This window comes from Bos grunniens, chromosome 9 (genome assembly GCF_055505025.1).
Source record: "Bos grunniens cultivar Pamir isolate PY7600 chromosome 9, Bosgru_T2T1.0, whole genome shotgun sequence".
NCBI classification, from domain to species: Eukaryota; Metazoa; Chordata; class Mammalia; order Artiodactyla; family Bovidae; genus Bos; species Bos grunniens.
Window position 1 is genome coordinate 30273057 of NC_141173.1, and position 17058 is coordinate 30290114.

At 39.1% G+C, this 17058-nt stretch overlaps 1 long non-coding RNA gene across 2 annotated transcripts in view; it reads right to left on the reverse strand.

The window, feature by feature from the left end:
* The window catches only part of LOC147365740 (uncharacterized), a 234629-nt gene that overhangs the window by 64969 nt on the left and 152602 nt on the right, over positions 1-17058 (reverse strand). For both annotated transcript variants that reach the window (XR_015132330.1, XR_015132329.1), the window contains one exon: positions 12628-12691. This is a non-coding gene — a long non-coding RNA (uncharacterized LOC147365740). The remainder of the gene's footprint in view (positions 1-12627; positions 12692-17058) is intronic.

Consider the following 17058-nt stretch of genomic DNA (forward strand, 5'->3'; position numbering starts at 1 on the left):
ATTTATTGGAGGGGAAGTCTGGGTACTGTCATCAAGTCCTGCTTAGCGATTGCTGCCACCCTGTACTAATTCAGAGATTTTTGACTGTCTCATAATTCAAGGTGGCAAAAATGGAATCCATTACTTTGGATTTTGACTTATGACAAATGAAAAGTGCTGTTAAATAGATATTAAATTATGAGAATTTCTAAAATGGTCACTTTTTCTTTTTTTTTCCAACTGAGGCCAAGAAAATTAAACCAGAAGACAGCCTTTGGCAAAATCTCAATACCTAAGCTTTATGATCACCCACTCAGTGGGCATGAGTTGGAGCAAGTTCTGGAAGTTGGTGATGGACAGGGAAGCCTGACGTGCTGCAGTCCATGGGGTTGCACAGAGTTAGAGGTGACTGAGCAACTGAACTGAACTGAAGCTTTTTGATCACCTATCTGAAGTAGCTAGGTCTCGTTTTCCTGCACCATAGTAACACAGCTTTTAGTTTTGAACTTTCTGTTTCTGCATCATAGTTATTACTATTCCTCTTTGATTTAAATTTTCTTCCTAACTTTTTACTCTGAATTTCTAACTCCTCTTACTCATTTTCAGTTCCACCTATAGGCACTGAAACGTAACATTCCTAAATCCTTCAAGTTGAACTTCTGGATGCACCTTGCCTTCTCCCAGTGATAACAACACAGTGTTACAGCAGATTCTCCCCTCCTCCATAGATGTTAGACCACTGCTATCCACTACAATAGTTGCCAACCGCATGTGACTACTGAGCCCCGGAGATATGACTGCTCAATGTTAAATGTGCTCTAAGCATAAAATGCACACTGGATTCCAAGTAGTTGGTATGAAAAAAAAATAATGTACAGTATCTTAATCATTTTAATATCGATTAGGGCTTCCCAGGCGGTGCAGTGGTAAAGAATCTGCCTGCAATGCAGGAAACACAGGTTCAATCTCTGGGTCGGGAAGATCCCTTGAAGGAGGACGTGGCAATCCACTGCAGTCTTCTTGCCTGGAGAATCCCACGGTCAGCTGAGCCTGGTGAGCTACAGTGCACAGGGTCGCAGAGATTTGGACACGACTGAGCAAGCGCGCATGCCACATGCATTGAAATGGAAATTTGGTGACTATATTGGCTTAAATAGATCTTAGTAAAATTATTTTTACCTGATTCTTTTTATTATTTTTAATATGGCTACCAGAAAGCTTTAAATGATCTACCATTGGACAGCGTGGCTTAGAATATGAATGCCTGGATACTGTCTCCCTATGATCTCATATATTCCTTCCTTATTCTGAACCCTTTTGATACAGGTCCTTTTCCACTTGAATTTCTCATCTCTACAGTCTGCTGTTTCACATCTATACTGTAGGCTCTGGGAACTCTCTTACATTCTTGTATTAAATAAGCATGCATTGAAGGCCTATTTGGTATCAGGCATTCTATCAGGAACTGTAGGCAAACTTGAAACTGCAGCATATTTTGGAAACCACAGGTGCATTCCTGTGACTTGAGATGAGGATGCAAGGAGTCAAATACAGAAATACAGGGCACTCAGAGTGGAGCAGCCCCATCTTGGTACTCCTTGTGTACCACACAATGGAGTTCAGCTTTTACACAGCTGGCAGTGGGTATCTACTGTGGAGTCTGAAATGATGGAGTCGTAATAATCAGACATATTTTTTTGAGAAAGTTTGGTTTAGAGCAGGATAAGAAAAGAATTGGCTGTCATAACAGTAAAAAAAACAATATTCTTGAACTAAAGGCTAGAACTGAAGTGGTGGTAATGAGGATAGTTGAATTCAGTTTGAGAGTCACACAAAATACAGAATTTGTAGAACATACTGACAATTTAGATATGGATAGCAACGGGATGAGACAGGTCAAGGATGAGAAATTACCTAAAAATTTTGGTTTGGAATATAACAGTGCCCTTTACCAATATTTGAAATGTGGAGATTGTAGCACCTGACAAATTTCAAGTTTAATTCTTTGATTCTGGACTTCTTAGGGTATCCCCAAGTGAAATGATGTGATAGCAAGGGATGGAGGAGGGTGGTTGTTGTGGTTTAGTCATTCAGTCGTGCCTGACTTTTGTGACACCAAGGACTGTAGCCCACCAGTCTCCTCTGTCCATGGGATTTCCCAGGCAAGAATACTGGAGTAGGTTGCCATTTCCTTCTCGAGGGGAACTTCCCAACTCAGGGATCAACTCACATCTTCTGTTGGCAGTCAGATTCTTTACCAGAGAGCCACCTGGGAAGCCAGGAGGAGGATGGTACACAGAATTTAAATCTAGATTAGCAATATTTGTGGTATCAAAACATGGGAGTTGAAAAAAATAATCATTGGATAGAATGGAAATTAATAGCATAGACTCTATGAATCATTTTGTGCATGTGTGTGTGTGTGTGTGTTTGTGAAAAGCTAAAAGGAAAATATATAAGATCCTATATAAATATATTTACACACAAAAAAGTCCATATCCTGAATTGTAAAATGATCACTTCTGAGATATGGAGTATGAATGATTTTTCTTTTATTATTTTGGCTTGGTATAGTTTTCTAAATTGTCTATATTGGACAAGTATTACTTTTTATGCTCTTAAAGCATTTTGTTTTGATTACAAAAGAAATAACATTAGTAAATATGTTCAAGTCAGGCATCTTTGGACAATACTGAAATGATTGCAGTTTAAAGAAAGCATTTTACTTCAACTACTTCCAATATCATCAGTTCAGTTCAGTTCAGTTGCTCAGTCATGTATGACTCTTTGCAACCCCATGGACTGCAGCACACCATCCTTCCCTGTCCATCACCAACTCCCAGAGCTTACTCAAACTCATGTCCGTTGAGTCAATGATGCCATCTAACCATCTCATCCTCTGTTGTCCCCTTCTTCTCCCACCTTCAATCTTTCCCAATATCAGGGTCCTTTCAAATGAGTCAGTTCTTCACATCAGGTGGCCAAAGTATTGGAGTTTCAGCTTCAACATCAGTCCTTCCAATGAATATTCAAGACTGATTTCCTTTAGGATGGACTAGTTGGATTTTGTTGTAGTCCAAGGGACTCTCAAGAGTCTTCTCCAACACCACAGTTCAAAAGCATCAATTCTTCGGCGCTCAGCCTTCTTTATAGTCCAGCTCTCACAACCGTACATGACCACAGGAAAAACCATAGCCTTGACTAGACAGACCTTTGTTGGCAAAATAATGACTCTGCTTGTTAATATGCTGTCTAGGTTGGTCATAGCTTTTCTTCCATCCTTGCAAGCGTCTTTTAATTTCCTGGTTGCAGTCACCATCTACAGTGATTTTGGAGCCCAAGAAGATAAAGCCTCTCACTGTTTCCATTGTTTCCCCATCTGTTTGCCATGAAGTGATGGGACTGGATGCCATGATCTTAGTTTTCTGAAAGTTGAGTTTTAAGCCAACTCTTTCACTTTCCTCTTTCACTTTCATCAAGAGGTTCTTTAGTTCTTCACTTTCTGCCATAAGGGTGTTGTCATCTGCATATCTGAGGTTATTGATATTTCTCCCAGCAATCTTGATTCCAGCTTGTGCTTTACCTAGCCTGGCATTTCCCGTGATGTACTCTGCATATAAGTTAAATTAGCAGGGTGACAATATACAGCCTTGATGTATTCCTTTCCTGATTTGAAACCAGTCTGTTGTTCTATGTCCAATTCTAACTGTTGCTTCTTGACCTGCATACAGATTTCTCAGGAGGCAGGTCAGATGGTCTGGTATTTCCATCTTTTTTTAAGAATTTTCCATAGTTTGTTGTGATCCACACAGTCAAAAGCTTTGACATAGTCAATAAATCAGAAGTAGATATTTTTCTGGAATTCTCTTGCTTTTTTAATGATCCAATGAATTTTGGCAATTAGATCTCTGGTTCCTCTGCCTTTTCTAAATCCAGCTTGAACATCTGGAAGTTCACAGTTCACGTACTGTTGAACACTGGGTTGGAGAATTTTGAGCATTACTTTGGCCACCTGATGCAAAGAACTGACTCATTTGAAAAGACCCTGATGCTGGGAATGACTGAAGGAGGGAGGAGAAGGGGATGACAGAGGATGAGATGGTTGGATGGCATCACTGACTCAATGGACATGAGTTTGAGTAAGCTCTGGGAGTTCATGATGGACAGGCAAACCTGGCATACTGCAGTCCCTGGGGTCACAAAGAGTCGGACATGGCTGAGTGACTTAACTGAACTGAACTGACTTTGCTAGTGCGTGAGATGAGTGCAATTATGCCGTAGTTTGAGCATTCTTTGGCATTGCCTTTCTTTGGGATTGGAATGAAAACTGACCTTTTTCAGTCTTGTGGCCACTGCTGAGTTTTCCAAATTTGTTGACATATTGAGTACAGCACTTTCACAGCATCATCTTAATTCCATCACCTCCACTAGCTTTGTTCGTAGTGATGCTTCCTAAGGCCCACTTGACTTCACACTCCGGGATGTCTGGCTCTAGGTAGTGATCACACCATCGTGATTATCTGGGTTGTGAAGATCTTTTTTGTATATTTCTTCTGTGTATTCTTGTCACCTCTTCTTGATATCTTCTGTTTCTGTTAGGTCCATGCCATTTCTTTCATTTATTATGCCCATCTTTGCATGAAATGTTCCTTTGGTATCTCTAATTTTCCAATATCATACACATCACCAAATTGGTGTTAACAAGTTTAGCTTGTATTCTTCAGGTACTTTACCAGCTCATTTACAAGAGAAAGCTAGAGAAATGTTTTTTGTTCACTTGCTATGTTTTGGTTTTGATATTGATTCATCATAAATAGATCTTAAGCCTGCTCCTCTCTTTTATAAGTATTCTTTACTTAGATGATTGCTCCTTGTCCATTGGTTTTAAATGCTGGTCTATATGGCCAGTGACACCTAACTGTATATGTCCAAGCCATGACCTTTACCCAGAGCTCCAGACTCTCTCATAGTACTTTCTCATTTGATATTGACACTTGGCTATGTACCAAGCACTTTGAACTGAATATGTCCATAATAGAATTCTTGGTGTCTGTTTTTTCCTGTACCCACAACCTCAAACTGCTCTTCTTGACCTCAGTAAAGAGTATTTGCTTTCATTCATCCAGACTAGAGCCAAAAACTCAAGAAATTGTCCTCAATTTCTCAACTTCACATTTAACGCATCAGCAGAACCTGTTGGCTCTACTTCTAAAATATATTCCATATCCATTGACTTTTTTCCATCTCCACCACCATCAGCCTTGTCTAAACTATCAGTCTACTTCTCTTCCAGCCATGTCTTAGAAAGAAAATGATTTCCATGCAAAGAAGTGATTTGTAAAAATGTGCATCCGATCATCTTACTCCTTAACTTAAAACATCCAGTGGTTTATCATTTCTTTTCAAATAAACCTCAGACTCCTTACCATGACCTATGTATCCCTCCATGGCACATGCCTTGGTCTCCATCATTCTGGCCACACTGCTTTCCCTTCATTCCTAAAACAATAGCAATTCATCTGGGCATAGAATCTCTGCATTTCTCTTCCTTCCCTCTGAAAACTCTTCTTTCAAATATAAGTGAGCCTGATTCCTTCTCAACTTCAAGTCTAAACAGTAGTGTCACTTTCTCAGGGAGTTCTTTTCTTACTCTGTGCTCCCTTATTATATATAATTTTATACATGTAAAATATAAATTTTAAGTTAAGGAATACATATAATTAAGTAAGAAGAATGCTGGGACTATCATTATACAATCATTACACATGACTTTACCCACTTGGGGTTTTGTCAACAAATCATTACTACCAGAGAATGCTCATTTATTTGCTTAGGGGTCAGGACCAGATATGTACCCACACTAAAATTTATGAAGGAAAAAAAAGAGGATCTTTTCTTAGCCTATTAGCTAATCTGATCTTGCTCATGAGCCTGCCCCCAATTTTTTCAGCTAGTAGCAAGAAAAAATAAAAAAGAAATTATATGAATTATATTTCCACTTTGAAACTTAATTCAATCGAACTGCTTAAATAGTCTCTTTCGATGTGGCTTGTTATAATTATTCTCTCTTTTACTTGTATCTCCTCAGCTCTCTTTAATTTCCTCAAGTAGGAGAAGGATTTGTATCTCTTCAAAACGGTGTGGAAAAGGGACTCTCTGGCTTCATGCTAGTTTTTGGGTAACTCAACCATGTTTAGTGAATGACTATTATAATCTCAGCATTGCTTTTAATTGATTACATGCACTGTTTAATATAATCCTTGCAATAACACTATACATGTTATAAGGTAAATACTTTCATCATCTTGGTTTTATAGTTGAAGGAACTGAGACAGAGAGAGACAATGTTGTTTGTGTAATTTTACTGCACAGTAGGGTTTCCCAGATGGCACTAGCAGTAAAGAACCCTCTGCCAATGCAGGAAACAAAATGAGACCTAGGTTTAATCCCTGGGTCGGGAAGATGCCCTGGAGGAGGGTATGGCAACCCACTCCAGTGTTCTTGCCTGGAGAATCCCATGGACAGAGGGGCCTGGCAGGCTGCAGTCCATAGGGAATTAAAGAGTTGGACATGATTGAAGACTTAGCACACACTACACTGTAAATGGCAGAGCCAGGACTTGTAGCCAGTCTATAACCCATGCCTTTTGCCACCGTCCTGTGCTGCTTTGGTAATGTACTGGCTGGATCCTGGTGAGCTACGTTGGCTCTGTCCCATCCTTGTGCTTTCTGCTGGTGTCTGTTACTGACATGTATACCTAATGAACCTGGGGTTGAGTCTGCTTGGCTTGGCCAGGCACTGGGCTGCCAACTCAGCATTCACATCGCACAGGACCTGAGGGAGGTTTCCGAGGAAAAACAAAACCCTGTTCCAGCCTGTCTGTGCCTTTCTACCCACTCACCCAGTGTGGGCCAGTCTACACTTTCATGTGGCCAATTCTAGTCAGTGGGTTCCTCTTCGACTCCTAATGGGGAATGAGGTCAGAGCCCTTATGTTCTCCTCCATTAAATGCTCATGTCTGACTGTCTCACTCCCCTATTTCAGTCCCATCTTTTCCTTCTCTTTTACTACCCCTAAGCCAAGGGGGATGGGCTAGCACCTACTTTGTAACATTGACTTTCTCTGGCTGTCTTCTGTCTTCCTAACGTAGCACTTGTCATCACCTCTTTTCCATAGGCTAGACCAACAGAATCACTGTGATAGAACATGGTTCATGGGGTAGAGGGGTAAAAATGCCTTGCTTTAATACTTGTCCAATATTTTCCACACCTCTCTTGTGTGTCTCCCCCAGTGAAACACAGGCTAATGGCAGCAGAAGCTTCAGCTCCTTGTCTGTGTAGACCAGCTGGCCGATTTCTAAATCTCAGTTGTTTACTCCCTTAAAACACATGGTCTGTTTGTCAGGGATATGACCCTAATAAAGACCTGTGCAATACTTAGAAGAATAAAATACATTGTAAAACCTTTCATCCATCAAATGTCTGTCATGCTGCCAGGCCAGGTGGAGTAATAATTGTGCTTGCATGTATCAGCAAATAACAGTGTAATAGATGAAACTACTTCAAGTAATTAACTTACTCATAGCTTTTTTTTTTTTTGGACAGAAAGGAGCCAGAGAGGCTGAAGTCATGAAGCGTAGGAAAGAATGAGGCAAGTAGAGAAGGTCATCATAGCATCATGCTGTCTGTTTAAACACTGAAAAGACAAAGTCAGCATGATTACACACACACACACACACACACACACACACGCATGCAATCACCAGAAAAGAACGATAGTTACTGGGTGAATATAGGAATGCATGAATGAATAAGTAATCTTGATATATATACCTATATTATAAAAAAGACAAACCAGTGTATATTAAACAGTTTTAATTTACCCGTTGTGTAAATTTCTTGTGGCTACTACTAAAAATTATTAAAATCTTGGTGACTTAAAATAACACAAATTTACTCTTTCACAGTTCTAGAGTCTAGAGGTCCAAAATCAAGGTGTGGGAAGGATTATTTCTTTCCAGAGGTTTGGGGAGAATCCATTTTTTGTGTCTTCTGGCTTCTGGTGGCTGTCAGCATTCGTTAGCATTTTTTGGCTTATGGCTACATCCTTCCAATCTCTGCTTCTCTCTTCACATCACCTTCTCTGTGTGTCAAATCTCCCTCTCTCCTATAAGGATACATGTGATGGCATTTAGAGATTATCCAGAAAATCTAAAATAGTTTCCTAGGCCAGGGAAGGAAAGGACACAGATAAAGAGAAGAGAAACATCTGATTTTCTGGCAATATATCAAGCAGGCTCAAATGAAATGGCCTTTAGAAATTTTTAGATGTCTATGACCAAGGAAATCCTGGTCTTCAATGTTCTAGCTCTATCATAAAGGTGCTTACCACTATTCTTGACCTTGATTTCTCAAGTTCACCTTTCATCATTTTTGTGCCCACTTGAAATTAATCTCTTGGGGATTTTGACCATTGTAAATATTTACCAAAATATGCAATGATATAATTACCTATCACAATGCAAATGAGGAATAATTAATATATAATCAAGAAGGATGGAAAAGGAAATGGCAACCCACTCCAGTATTCTTGCCTGGAGAATCCCATGAACAGAGGAGCCTGGCTAGCTGCAGTCCATGGGGTCACAAGAGTTGGACACGACTTAGTGACTAAACCACCACCACCACCAATCAAGAAGGAGCATGGAAACTGATCATTTATTTTCATGTATCCTCCAATTGTGTCCCACCGCCACCCCACATTCCACCCAAACCCCAAATAAAATGTAGATGGGTAAAGGAAAAAAATTGACTATGCATGTGTGACTTCAGTATTGCAGATTCCAGGAAATGTTTAGAACTCCTTCAGAAAAAATGAAAAACAACAAAGTTTTCCTAATATAGACATGGTTTAATAATAAAATTTAATTAGTTGTGTTAACTCCCTGGGTACTTTTTGTAAAATTTCTTTTATATAATTTTTATTAGTTATCATATCAAAACAAAGGCTCCTTCTATTTCAGTGTTATAACCTTCAGGACACATGGCTTTCATCTTGTGTTCAATGGACGGCCCACCCCCACCTTCCCATCACTGGAAAAGGCAAAGGGAGTAAGGGGAGGACATCTCTTCAAGGAAAAACCCAGGAAGCACATTGTCTTTCTGCTCTAAAAGCCAGAATCAAATCACATAACCACAACTAGTCTCAAGGAAAGCTAGAAAAATGCACTCTTCATTTTGAATGGCCGTGTAAGAGTTAAGATTCCATTGCCATGGATGAGGAGAATGTGTACTGGGGATCAACCCACTCTCTCACAGTCCACCCTTTTGCCTGGGCATACATCTGTGGTACTCTTCTCACACATAGGGCACATTCATGCCCTCTCCAGATCTCATTCAAGCATCTGACAACCTGCTAAAATAAGAGACAAGTTATGTGCCCCTCTATACTAAATTTACAGTGGTGGAATAGACTAGGATAACTGTCTTAAAATCTCTAATTTTAAATGAGGAAAAATAGGAAATCCTGAACAGTTATCTATCCATAGAGATTACCAAGGACTGTTGGTAAGAATCATGAAAATTATATGCCTTAGATTAAGCTCCTTATATAGACAGTCTCCTGCCCTAATTTGTCTCTCTGTGAGGAGCCCGTGACTTTGCCCACTGGGAAGTTAATTTCTAGTCTAGTGTCCTCTGTGGTCATTTCTGAAGTATGTTTGAGGGCTCCCCTCCTTTTTTCAGTTTGATTTCTTCTGGTTCAGAATGATCTGATTTTAGTTTGACTCATAATATCTTTGTAAACTTAATTTGTACATTCTTTGAAAATATAAAGTCCTCAAAAGGTTAGTAGGTTTCCAATGTTTTTGATCCTCCTCAATTTCATTTGGGAGTAACCACAACCAAAGTTCTGGACGTAATTTTAAAATCTGAAATCACTGCTGTTTTTTTGACTTACTGGTGTCTGTATTCTACTATCTTACCCCACTTTCTCAACACAATGGATACTCCTAGAGGATTTTGGAACATTTACCTTGGCTAAAAAAGCAAAGCACTTAATCTGACCTTTACTACTTGTCTGTTCTCAATATCTAGCTGATACTGTGAGGCCCCAAATCACCAGCAGACATATTTCCCACCCATGAGGTTGACAGTCTTGAGGACATATTGAGGAAGGCATTGTATAGAAAGTGATACTTTGAAAGGTAAACAGAATTTAGATGAAGATACAAACGAAAAGTGCTTCAGTCAGAGGAAACTATAGGAAAGGCTGTGAAGGCAAGATAAATGTGGTGAAAGAAAAGAAACATTGGCAAACAGACTAAGATTGGGACTTTCTGCTACTGAAAATGTAGCAGAAGCCAGATGATGGAAAATTTATATGCTACATTAATAAGGGCCATTTCATACTTTGAATAGTGAGTGGTGTGGCAGTTTAGTTGCTAAGTCATGTCCGAATCTTGCAACCCTAGGGGCTGAAGCCCTCCAGGCTCTTCCGTCCATGGGATTTCCCAGGCAAGAATACTGGAGTGGGTTGCCATTTCCTTCTCCAGGAGACCTTCCCGACTCAGGGATTGAACCTGTGTCTCCTGCATTGCAGGAGAGTTCTTTACTGCTAAGCCACCAGAGAAGCCCATGCTTTGAAAAGGGTGGTAGCTAAATAGATTTTTGACAGTCCCTTCTAATCACAGTGTGCAGGATGGATTTAAAAAAAAAAAAAAGCTTGAGACAGCACCACCATTTAGAAGGTTGTTATAGTAATCCAGAGAAGAGGTGCTGAGAGAATGATAAAACGCCAAGAAATTTTTAATAAATTAAGTCTGTAAGACTTGGTGGTTGTTTGGTTGTAACAATGTGAGAGAAAGGGAGAAGGCAAAGTCCAGGAATAGCAGAGGGAGACTGATTCTATTCAGAGGCATTAAGATGGAAGAGTCATGAATTCCAGGGGTAAATATTCAGAGGCGGTAAATACAAGATACTTTTTTCTCAGGAGATAATCATATTAGAGAAATTTATTGAGAAGCTTTCAGTAAACAGACAACAGTTAAAATTTTGAAGCCAGAAAGATATCTCTAGGATAGAGTATATGCTGTAAGAAGGAAATCTGAAGATCATCAAAATCTTAGAGGAAAGCAGAAAAAGAGAAGCCTTTCAAGAAACCAGGAAGGAAAGTCAGAGAAGTAATAAGAAGAGAATCAAAGGAGTGGTGTAAAGGAATTGCTCCTGGGAGTGGGGAAAAAGGCCAGATTGCAGTAGGTTGAAGAGTAAATGGGGGAAAAGATGAAAGAGTAGGAAAATGCTGCTATGACATTTACAGTGGGAGAATAGAATGGGAAACAGGCTCAAGCTAGAACTTCTTTTAAGGATAGGAGAGGTTTATCTCTAATATAAACCAAAGACAATGAGGGTGGGGGAGAAGTGGGGGAAATGGATGCATGAGGTCCCATTCCAAGAAGGGAGGAAATCATGAGCATGGTGGAGAGCTTAGCCTTGATCCTGAGGGAGGGCTCGTCCTGGATTGGAAGATGTGCATGTACATCAGTGTATCAGAATTGGGGAAGAGAAAGTTGACAGATGCTACACTTAGGGGTTCCAGCCAGTCCATCCTAAAGGAAATCAGTTCTGAATATTCACTGGAAGGACTGATGTTGAAGCTGAAACTCCAATACTTTGGCCACCTGATGTAAAGCACTGACTCATTTGAAAAGACCCTGATGCTGGGAAAGATTGAAGGCAGGAGGAGAAGGGGACGGCAGACAATGAGATGGTTGGATGGCATCACCGATTAAATGGACATGAGTCTGAGTAAACTCTGGGAGTTTGTGATAGACAGGGAAGCCTGGCATGCTGCAGTCCATGGGGTCGCAAAGAGTCGGACATGACTGAGCGACTGAACTGAACTGATGCTTAGTTAACTTGATTTTGCAGATAAGTGTAAAGGAGTTGTGAGTGAGCGCGCTTTGGAATCTACTACTCTCTTCACATTCTCTGCACTTAATACAAGATTTAGATCAAGCCCAGAGAAATGGGGATTAGATGTTCTGGGAGAAGGCAGGAATACAAAAGAGTAAACAAATCAAAAACTTAGAAGTTGATCTCAGCAGTCCCTGCTGTGGGGGTTAGAGTGTGGTCATATCCTTAGGAGGTGCTGCCTATTCCCTTGGCGTCTGCCTTTACCTCCTTCTCTTACAGAGTGGAGGTTTTGGAATTCCCATTCAACCCACTATCGGTCCAAAATATTCAGCTGGAGCAACCTGGACATAATTATTTTTGAAAATTGGGCTTTAAGGATCAATAGGATTTGACTAAATTTGTGCTAATTTTTAAATGTATAACACTTCTTTGATAGTTGATCAAACATCCTGCACATTTGAACTGTTACTCCTAACCATTCTGTGATGTCTATTTTTTCATACTACATTTATCTGAGCTTAGTCAAATATAAGGTACCACTTGAAAACCAAAAAGAAAAAAAAAGAGAGAGAGAATGAGAAAGAAAGAGAAGAGACTGAAAATTACCATATGAGCTGAACTTACAGAATCAAAAATAACGTCATCTGGTAAAGAAACGCTTTCTGAGTAACTCTCCACAATTGCTGGTGTGGGTTAGAGTTTCAGAGTTTATGCCAAGGCTTTTTGGAACCCATACCTAAATAGTCTCTTCTTCCTCATTCTTCTTTTAAAGCTACTTCATAACCTGAGTCTTCTGAGATCTATAATGAGAGGGAGAAAATATCAAATTTTAGGAGATTCTGCCACACAGGCACTTTGTGAAAATAAATGCTGCAGAATTGCACTTCTTGTTAGAATCACCTACAGCTATTTCTGTGGCCTGGATTTTGACTAAGGCTACAGTGCTGTGTGACTGTCATACAGACACCTAAAGAAAGTACAGCAATTACACCTTAAATATAGTGGCTTGCTTGATTATCTATTGCCCATTTAAATGATATTCATTCTTGATTTTATTCCTCCCTTCAAGAAAATTACACAAAATACTCTCAACAAATGCAGTCTTTAGAAAATTTATAAAGTATGTTACTCTTTTATCAGTGTCTTCATTTTAATCTTTTCTAATTCTGATCAGAATATAATATCAACTCAAACTTCAGATCAACACCAATCTAGTTTCTTCATTCTCACATTTAATCTTTGTTCTCTTCGCTGAGGGATAATTTCTGCTCTACATAAGGCAGGTTGAGTACATTGCCACATATATAAGTACTCTCCCTCCTCACACATGCACACTCCCCTACACACACACACACACACACACACAAACACACAGGATTTCTACAGGAGGAAGAGAAAAACTGAAACAAACAAACTGTGACAAATTTCCCAAACTGGGCCAAAAATAGCCCTTCTGCACGAAAACCATCAATTCAATGCAAAAAAAAAAAACCTTACCATCTGGTTACTGTCAGGTCAACAAGGGCATGAAAGAAGACTCTGTTTTTATACTTGGATTTATTTTTCTTTCACCAAACATGCTGGGTTTCTTCCACTGCATGTATTGTGTCTAGAAAGGGCATATTTGGTCTTCCACATTGAGATAGTCTTAGCAGAACTCTGTCGAAGCGCTAGCATTATTTTGTACTTGTCTCTCTCAAATGCAATAAGCTACACTCACTCTTTTAATGACAGAGTCTCAGATTCTGATGAAATAGCCTTTCTTATTGTTTTATGCAGACTTAGGCCATAATAACTCTACCTCACTTTAGCACAGGTTCCTGCACAGAACTCTGGTACCAGGAAAACAGCGAAACCAGAAAGGAGCAAGGCCCTGAATAGCACCCGGGAATTGTCCCCAGTGGCCTTGTTTGAAGATGCTCATGATGTGAGCCCTGGTCTGCACTGCCGGGTTTCCCAGCGTCCAGAGTGTGAAGGCTGCACTGAGAGCTTTCCTCACACACAGGCCCCGCACAGCTGCTCTTATTTCTCTAATAATGAAAAGAGCAGAAACACATCTGTTTTCATGCTCTGCTGTTGACAGTTCACCAAAAAATGTGCATTCAACAGTTTTTATCCAAATAGAGACATGTTGGGTCCAAAACACAGAGAGGTTATACGACGTTTTGGTTTTAAGTTTGTGCAAGAAATTCAAGTTTTACATTTTTATGTCACGCCTAGAACAAATTTCTCTTCAAATTCTGACAATATTCTTAGTGAGGCTCCAGGCCGTTTGCTGGAGTGTCACTGCAGTCTGTTGAAGCTCGTTTCTACTTTTTATAAAGTATATTTTGAGATAGTTATTTGACTAAAATTGAATTGTGCAAAACATTGTAGTCTTCAAAGCAAGGAATGGTCAAGAGTACAAACGCATGTATAATGGGCTTATGATGTAATAGAAATATGTGAGCATAGACCATTGCTTCTTTTTGTGATCTGATCATTCTTTAGATTCTCTTCCCCTAAAAAACCCAGCCTGAAAATAAAAAAAAAGTCATTTCTCTTTGATAAAAACTTGTGTATAAAAAATGTTCAGTTTAACAGATTAATATTTTTCACAGTTTGGGATGACAAAACATGTAGAGTGATTTTACCGCTCATGAAGCAGAGAAGGGGGAGGGGGGATAAGATATATAGCATGTGAAATTGCATATCCCTCAAAGGGAAGACGTTTTCCAACATGTCTTTTCAGGATGCCCTGTGTAAATGAGTGGCGAGTGAGTAGCTGTGATCAATGGAGAAGGATTTGGGAGGAGAACAAAGAAACGGAGGATTGTTGGCTTTCATCTCAGAGTTCATTTCAACCACATCAAATAGATATTTAAAATATATTACTATATGCTATTAAATAATAATAATTATGTCATTATTTTTAATATTTTAGATTATTAGAAACCAAAATATTTTAAACACACACCTAGGTTTTCTACCTATGCTATTAAAATTCAGTTTCAGAACCAAGTCTTCTGAGTAACCTCTTTTTGTTATTAATTTGAGAGTGTTCCAATAGCAACAGTTAATTGACTATCAGGATGAAGAAGAAATACAGCCTTTTGTTTCAGAAGGAAAAACTGAAGAACTTAAGAGGAATCTCACAATTATCCATACTTGTCTCAAAAGTTTATACTGAGGAAGAACCTGTGTGTACCTAAATGAATAATTGAAAAGAGTCAAGTTGCTTTTCTAACACATGAACAAATAACATATTTTCAAGGCATTACTTTGAAGTAAAGGTCTCGAACCTTAGCTGCCAGAAGAGCCAATTAGTACAGAAACACCTAGTACTCTTATAGCTGAAGTATGCAGAATTATTCAACCAAGTTTCAGGTTAGTAATTTTTAGAAGATTTGTTTCACAAGAAGTAGAAAAAGTTTCACCTGTTGGCAGAGGCTTTTTAGTCTATGTCTATACTCCTTTTATCAACTCAGCCACAACCTATGATCATCGTGAATTTCCAAACCCACATGTACTGTCTTGAACACATTGAAACTCAGCTTCAGATCTGGTGCCTATTTTTTGGATGGGCATTTATTAGCTAATGAACCAACACTGAGTAGTCATGGTCCCTTTATAATTGCTTGTTTGAAAAAAAATTAAAAAAGCTAAATCATTGTGAAAATGTTTGCTGTATATTTACATAATGTGCTCTACACTGTATAGAATGCACCCTGTTCTCCAAGTGTTTGCAATCTAAATTAAAAAGAAAAAAGTCAATCCACAAAGTTAAAATGTAAAAAGTAGAGAAAGAAGTAATAAGGACCAAATTCTCCAGCTCTAAAGTAGGTGTGAGTGAGAGACCAACAGTTAAAATTTTTTTGTTCTTGATCTTAGAAAAATAGGCATTTTCCAGGAAAGGGAAAAACTAGAAATGGGGGAAGAAAATGGTAAGCAATAGTCCCTTTCGGTTTTTAAATTTCCTGGCTTTCTTCTTCCTTACCTGTTTATTTTAAAGTATTCTTCATTGGACAGAATGCTGTTCTCTGTTGCTTCTTTCTGTAGTTTTGCTCAGACCAAAGCTCCAAAACTGTGTTCTGCTAAACATTGTTATCTGTGATGATTCATCATTTTCAGAGAGAAAATGTTCTGTTAGAAAGGATTCTGCACTAAGAAACAAGGGACCTGATTGCTAATCCTAACTCCTGCTTCAGTGGGGAATTCATTTAGCCAAGTTCACTAAACTGCTCCATGACTCAACTCAACTCATTGATAAAATGAGCAAAACAAGATTTGTGTCATCTTACAGAAATGCTGAAAATTGAGAGCATTTTGCACATTACATGTGTTCTATATTATTATTGTTAGTAAACCTGCCAAAAGTTAATTCTAAATTTAAAATGAAAAAGCACAAATGAATTTTTCATTTACTCAGTCATAGGGAATCTTGAAGCACAATTAAAAGATGTCAAAGTGGCCCTAGGGACTAAGTGGTAAAACAAACCAGCTTTGCCAAATACTGGGAGTTACAAAAACTTTACCCTGCCCCCAGGCATACTGGTCTTCTTCCAGTTCTCACGCAGAGCTTTTGTCTAATCAATGAATTGGCTGATTTATGTACAGGTCTAGGGGAAAGAGTTGTGAGTAGCTATTTTATGGTTCTTACTTCTGTGTCCAGCCATATCTCATTGCGTTTTCCCCTCCCTCACTGTGCTCCAGCCATCATAGGTTCCTGTTGATATCAAGCCTTTGCTGTGGCGTCAGTAGCCCTTTGGACTAATCACTCTGGCCCTGGATCTTCATCTGGCCAATCATTGTTATGCCTCAGATCTCTGCTCAAACATTACCTTAACAAGAAGCCTTTCACAACCATGCTATCTACATATAAATATGCTCACCCTTTATTCCCTATCACATCACTCTCATGGCATGACCACCTTTATCTCATCATTTGTCTAGTATATAATCAAAGGAAAAAAGAATGATCCTTTGGTCCTCTTTCCCTCACTCCTGTGCCTAATCATCAACTAGTCACTAGTAAACTAGTCTCCAAAATCCACTCAGTAAATATTCATTCATCTCCATCTCTAAGGTTTTTTCTCTTTATTTACTAACATCATTGCTTTAGACTACACCAATACCCTCTATTTGGAGGACCCGCTTCCACATCGATCCCACATATTCAATTTTTTAT